Here is a 7,237-nt window from a genome sequence, read left to right as displayed (position 1 = left end):
CTATATGTTTTTTTTCCTCCTAAATTTTAATCATCTCACTTTTTTCCTCAGTTCAGTTGTGACTCATTTCTCCCCAGGCATTTCGTTGTTTCTTTATAGACCAAAATTCAGTGTTTAGAAATTTGATTACTAATCTTGGTTGAAATGTGGACAGAGATTTTAAGGAAGCTACATACTATCAATGAATACATTGCACTCAGGTACTCTCTCTCTCTCTATTTCACTGTACTTTTTGGTTTTTCATATGATATCTTTAGTGTGACTTTGTTCTTCTGCTATCTTATTTTCTCTATTTTTAGTAACACTCAATTTCTATATTGATAGAGATTAAGTCTTGGTTTTTGTCAAGTTAGCATTGATTTTTCAGAGATTGTCTTTTTCTACCATGTAATTTGTTTGAATTGGAGGCTTTCAACATTATTCTCGAGGCTTCAATTAATCTCAAAAACTATTCTTCCAACGTCTAAGAATTAAGGTGAGCAATTATCACTCCAACCTTCTTAGATGTGTGTCCTCTTTTTTCCTTCCCTTTCGATATACCCTGACTATATCATTTTGAATACCAAAAATGGATTAATGTGTCACACATATATACTCTTGAATCTTGACTACCCATTTTTGGTTACTTTGTGATAGAAATATTAGAAGGAGAGTAAACGACTCAAATCCGTTAATGGAGTCATTTCAGTTATTGCCTTTTTATTCTTTGTTTTTTGTGAAAACATATGGTACTTAACTTAGGTGTTAGACTGCTACTATATATATTTTCCTTTGCTATAGAATTTGTATGCGGCCAACCTGCAAATTGTATGTACTGTGTAGATTGAACAGTTGGGAATTGGAACTTTCTTGACGACAATTTTTATTAATCTTTGTATTGCATCCATTGGGTGGTTGGCTATCATGGACCTCATACAGCTTGCTAAAAATGCTTGAAAGTGTTCGCCTTCATTAGGTTTTGATCTGATTTTTCAAAATTCAACTCCATAGAAAATGGTTAACGTGAACAATTTTAAATTTGCTGAATCGAGGGTTGAGTGCAAATGTAATTTTGTCGATTAGGTATGTCTCATTGAAATCCGTAAATGACTAAATTTATTAGCCAAACAACTCCATCTAAGCTATTTCATTCTCTTTCTTTATCTTCCAATCTTTGAAGTGTGCAGGCTGTTGGCGCATACATACATAGTTTCGAAATTAGAAATTAGAAGTCGGAAAAGTTTGATGCCCCCGAATGCATAGGGATTCCCTCCACTATTTCATCTATGTTGTAATATTGTACCAAACGCGATGATCCTATCAATGGTTGCAAAACATGATCACTTACGATCACTATCCCTGATCTTCCCTATCGCTTTCGTTTGAGATGAGCTTCGGCTTTGAGAGAAAAGACCTACTTGCTTTCTGAATTCCAATATGAGGGGATTTTTTTTGGAACTGGTATGAACTCTATTATATATAGTTTTCTGTTCAACTCGATTCCTTAACTTAAAATTAGAGTTCCCTCAGATAACCTATTAACCTCCATAACTCCAGACACAGACGGGTAGGCTGGTGCCTTTGGGCTCCCTAATTTACTTTTTTTTCCCAATTCGTTTGTATACTTCCTCCCATATTTTCATTCTATTTTAGTTTTTCTGATTCAATCTATTTCAATTTCTATTACTCCTTTAATAATATCATCGAATGTGTTCACAAAAACAAAAAACCAACTGTGAAGGTATCCTTTTGTCAATTTTTAAGGTTGCTTTGGCCCACGGTACAACAACTCAATAAGGATCGGAATCGAGTGACACAGACATGCACAAACACTTTGTGTTGCAATTCCAATTGGTATGTTATCTGATTTTGGTTTAGTTTGTTGTTGAAGTTTGTTCCTCTGCAGTATCTGACATGGTTTAATTTGTTACCCAGGTAAGTTTTGGAACAAGAAGTCCTCCATTTGGCAAAGTGCGTCATTAGCTTTCAATGGATAATTGCGGATGGTTCTCATATAGACCTTTGGAGGGATTATAGGGGAGTTCCAGTCTCTTCACAAAAGGATGCATGCAAATCAAAATCAAAATTGAGTTAGATTTTATTTAGTTGAGAATGGAGCCTTCCAGTAGAAATATTTCACTTACTACAAGGTGATGCCATGAACATTAACAACCTACGTAAATGCAATCAAGGTGTAAAGGATTACGAGTTTGCACTCCGGATCTGAAGGGACAATTTATAATGAGTTCCGGGCGTAATGGGAAATGATATACTAGGCCAAAGGTGCGCTAGAGCAAGCTTTTATGGAATTCACATTTAAAGTAATTACTACCTACTTGGATTGGGATGGCGAAAAGAATAATCTCTTGATCATTTGTTCTGAGAATGTGACACTACAAAGGAACATGGGCATGGATTTCTAAAAAGTTTAAGGTCAACTCCGTCTTTCACAATTTAAAAGACACTATAAATATTTGAAATTGAACAATTGCATCGATTAAACACCTATGGAACACTCAATGGTGTCTGGAATCGTAACTATATGAAAGAACACAAAGTGTTGCAAAAAGACGATAGTAATAACTTGGAAAACTACAAGAGGGAAGTGATCAGGCAAATTCAGCACAGTGGCTCTCTGAAAGCAGCTATGTACACCACCACTGAAGTGGAAATAATGTAGTGGAGACCATCATCCCATCAAATAGGCTCAGAAGGTCACCAATAGAGAATGACTGCAAATGGGACTTGCCCGATCAAGATACCATTAAAATCAATGTTTAGCGAGCTTCACTTAGTAGTCTTGGAGCTTCACTTAGTAGCTTCACTTATGTAAAATCACTTAAAATCAAACCGTGCCGTACGGCACGGGTTATACCTAGTATAAAATAAAAAATAATTGAATTACTTTAGTTATATACTTTCTCCACTATTTTCTTAATTTATCAAGAGCCCTTCTCTTGTATTGAATCTTTTTTTCAATGTTCACAGCTATGTCTACAACTTTTGTAGGAGCGAATAGGAACCCAGGCCATGATCTGTATGTCTTTAACTCAAGTCAAAGAAGTCAAGTAAAAGTCAACCTGGATAGCAAAAAGATTGAAAAGTCAACAAAACTTCAAATGGTATAACTTTTGACTCGAACCTCGTATTAAGGCCAATTATATGTCAAAATGACTGGCTCGAAATTATCTTTCCAGTGATATAAGGCCCATTCACACAGGACCAGTACAAGAGGACAAAATGGTCGCTACAGTAACTTCCAACACTTTGGTGTTGTTTTAGTCTTGACCTTTTGTATATGGGCTTGATAATTTGGTCCATGAGCTAACCCACACATTTAAACCCTACTTGAAACATATAAAAGTACCATTATATTCAATCTTGAAATCACTTTATTGCTCGTCGGAAAAATAGTACGTATATACTCAAATCTCTCTTTCTCACAAAGTAAACAAAGATAACAAAATATTAAATCTAGCCTAAAACTATGTGATGTATTTTTTTCTTCTCGAGACTTAGATGGCTTCATCGCTTTGCATGTCTTCTATTTATAAGCATTAATTAGACTCCATAATAGCCAAGGTAGCAATTAGAAAGGAAAGCAATTTCGGTGGTTTGATTTGAAAAACTTTAGATTAGGAAGGATATGATATGATTGAGGAAGAAGACTTGGTTAATTGATCATTTAATGGAAATGATATATTGAATGAAATCAAGAGAAGGTGTTGGTTATGTGGTTTAAGGATGAGTCCAATGGCTCCGCATCCCCACAAAAGTGGTGTGATTTGCGGGTGTTTCTCCTCTCCATCCGTATATTACTCTCTATATATAGAGAGTATTTTTTAGAAATGCGGAGTGCATTATATGCGAGTTGAAATGGCATAAAATGAAAAAACCCAAATGGTGCCAGTTGAAGTGGCACAGAATCTAAAATAGAATTTCATTTGGCGCCATTTGAATTGGAGTCATTTGACACTTTTGTCTTTTGCGACATTTGGATTTCTATTCTGCACAACTTTTTTTTTTTTGAAGAAAAACAAATTGCGCAACTCACCTGTGTGGATTACAAGTGACTGTTCCAAGATTGGCGGGGAGGTGAACAGTACCCAACGACATTCATGAATGGATGTAAACCCATCGGACAGGGATAATCATTCTGGTCTTGGGAGAGGAGGTGACGACACCAGTCTGAGCTGATGGAAGCCCTATGAGTCACTAAAACGACGGTAGGAGGACCCCTAATCTATCAATAGAGGGAGCAAAAAACAGGCTTTGCTCCTAAGTCATTAACGTTTCTACCAAATTCACTTAAAACCATAGCCATGTGCTAAAAAACTGTAGGGATATATACTTTGTTTTTTCTACAAGCACTTGACAGACTTGATCTAATGCCTAAACAACTGAGAAAAACATGAGGATAACAATCTAGGAACTAAAAGAAGGAAAAAAAATTATGCACAATTAATGTCTAAAGCTTTAATAGACTATCTCAACGGCCAGGCTCTTAGTAAGATCACTACCATAATGACTCAATGTCCCTATAATTTCCTCAGATGCTTCGATTGAACAGCTTTCTTGACCAACACATGCATGTTCCACTGTCAATATGCTATTAGTTGATTCACAACTGCCCTTTACAAAAGATCCACAAGTTCCTTGGGGATCCCCAAAGCTAGCAAAATTTACGGTTGATATGGTTTGCCCTTCTTTTAGTGTGACAATTCCAATGTCTTTCCCTAATAAACACGTCCACAAGCTGAACCGACAACAATTGTTTGGAAGTTTACTTGAGAAGGATTGTCACCCATCTCCTCGAACAGAATCAGTGAATTCTTACCGTCTCTAAGAAAGGAGCGTGAGACATGATACCATCTTTGAGATGGTCCTCTACAGTTAGATACACACTTTGAATCAGTGTATGGACCACGATGACAACATTTGGATTTCTATTATGCGCAACTTGAAGAGGCGTAGAATGTTTTTTATTATTATGATTTTATTTTTATTTTTTTCATTGTGCACTGGTCGAAGTGGCATTGAAAAAAAAATGAGTTTCAAACTACGTCAGTTAAAGTGGCATACGTATTATTTTTCACACCATTGAATTGAATGAACAAAGCCTACTCTCTATCTTTATAACCAATGGACCAGCCTAATACGAAGGCGAATATATGGTATTGGTGAAGATTTGGGTTTCCAAGTTAAGATGATGGAAGTTGGAAACATAAGAAAGAAAGACAATAAATGATATGTGGTATGTAATGGACTCGGTATTCACACACCTCAATGAGAATCAATTTACGACACCTCATTCCTTAACTTTATGAGAATCAATTCCTCCATCTAATGTATTGTTTCCTTTATTGATTTATTATCATTGATTGATCCTTCTATTCTTGGTAGTCTGGGATATTCATTCCAAATTATTCGTGCCCCTCCACAAAAATTCCAACCAATGCAACTTTTTTTTTTTTAATAAGTTTTGAGGTTATGGATGACCTTTACCTGTATTAATATCTTAAGAAAATTTCTCCATTTTTGTCCTCCTCAATAAGTTTCATAAGCTTCTGACTTAAGAGAGGGACAAAATACTCAGTTACATCTTCAGTAGCCAAGGAAGCTAGATGATTGGCTGTCCTATTGGCTTCCCTAAACACATGAGTGAACACTACTTGGTTAAACCTTCCTACCATCTCCAAAATTGCTGCCGCAATCTCTGCACAATACCATGGTGGCTTTTCTTGTCTCTTAAACACTTTTATAGCCATTAAAGAATCAGAAGCTACTAAGACTCTCATTTGGTATATGAAGAGGCACCCTTGTAACCCATGTAAATAGCCTTTAGCTCCTGAAACAGAACTGATTTCATGCCTCCAGCAGTCATAAATGCTAGTAGTACATCTCTTTCCAACTTGGTATATAAGGTGACACTCGGGCTTCATCATATCTTTGGGCTTGGATTTGGACTTTTTCAAGTGTGCTGCCATGCAAGGTCCCTATAGGAATATACTAGTTTTTGAACCCGTTCTACGAACGGGTGCCGTTATATGAAAATGTTTTTTTTCTTATGATTTGAAAAAAACATATATTTTTATTTTCGCTTTAATGTATGAGTAAAAAAAAGATATTAATATTATATTTATCTATTAACTTTTACTTATGATAAATCAGAGATCATACTAAAAGCTATTTTATTTTCAATAACTTAGTGATAGCGAAAAGACAAACTATATACTCGTAGTTGTATATCAGCTCAAACGCTTGTATATATATATGTGCTTTAATATTAAGTTGTTCTGAAAATTATTTGCAATTATGTAGAACTATGAGATATGATCGAATATTATATTGATCACTCATCCAAATTTCTTGCAACATAAAAAACTCACTCTCAATAAAATAAAAAATAAATAAATAAACCACATTTAATAATAAAACCCTTCTACTTCATTTTGTTGTTCAACAATAGAATTTTGATTGGAGTTTTGTGAGAATGCCCGATGAGGCGAAGATCAAATTCAAGTTACTTGAATAGCAAAACATTTCCAATCATACGAAAATAGATATGACACACAATATTTTAAATGCAAAACTATACTTGTCGAGGCATTCCCACTACATATCCAAACATTATACTTTAAGGTTATATCAAATGAATTTGCATACAGTTTTCGATTTCTTGTTAATTATTCTTTGATTGAGCTTAATTCAATGCATTTGCATACAATTTTCAATTTTCCATTAATTATTCTTTGAGGTTAATTCAATGCATTTGCATCCAATTTCCAGTTAATTATTCTTTGAGGTTAGTGCAACGCATTTTCATCTAATTTTTCGATTTATTGTTAATTATTCTTTGAGATTAACTCAATGTATTTATATCCAATTTTCCGTTACTTATTCTTTGAGGTTAGTTCAACACATTTTCATCCAGTTTTATGATTTCTTGTTAATTATTCTTTGAGGTTAGTTAAATGTAATTTCATCAAGTTTCCAATTTCCCATTAATTTTTCTTTGAGGTTAGTTCCATGCAGTTGCAACCAATTTTTTATTTATTGTTAATTATTTTTTAGATTAATTCCTTACATTTGCATCTAGTTTCCAATTTCCCGTTAATTCGATACATATGCATCCTATTTTTTATTTCATTTTAATTATTGTTTGAGCTTAATTCGATGTAGTTGCATCCAGCTTTCGATTCCTATTAATTATTCTATGAGGCCAGTTCAATGCATTTGTATCCCGTTTTCGATTTTT

General features: G+C 34.5%; 1 long non-coding RNA gene across 1 annotated transcript; it reads left to right on the top strand.

Moving 5' to 3' along the window:
* The first annotated feature begins 211 nt into the window (after positions 1 to 211).
* Positions 212 to 2,179, top strand: LOC147515530 (uncharacterized). Its single transcript, XR_015213451.1, has 3 exons — positions 212 to 475; positions 1,744 to 1,833; positions 1,915 to 2,179. It is a non-coding gene; the product is annotated as an uncharacterized LOC147515530 (long non-coding RNA).
* The last annotated feature ends 5,058 nt before the right edge of the window (positions 2,180 to 7,237 follow it).

The sequence above is a fragment of the Coptis chinensis genome, chromosome 2 (assembly GCF_015680905.1).
Source record: "Coptis chinensis isolate HL-2020 chromosome 2, ASM1568090v1, whole genome shotgun sequence".
Taxonomy (NCBI): Eukaryota; Viridiplantae; Streptophyta; class Magnoliopsida; order Ranunculales; family Ranunculaceae; genus Coptis; species Coptis chinensis.
The sequence above is the reverse complement of the archived record's forward strand: the minus strand, read 5'-3'. Positions and strand labels throughout refer to the sequence as shown.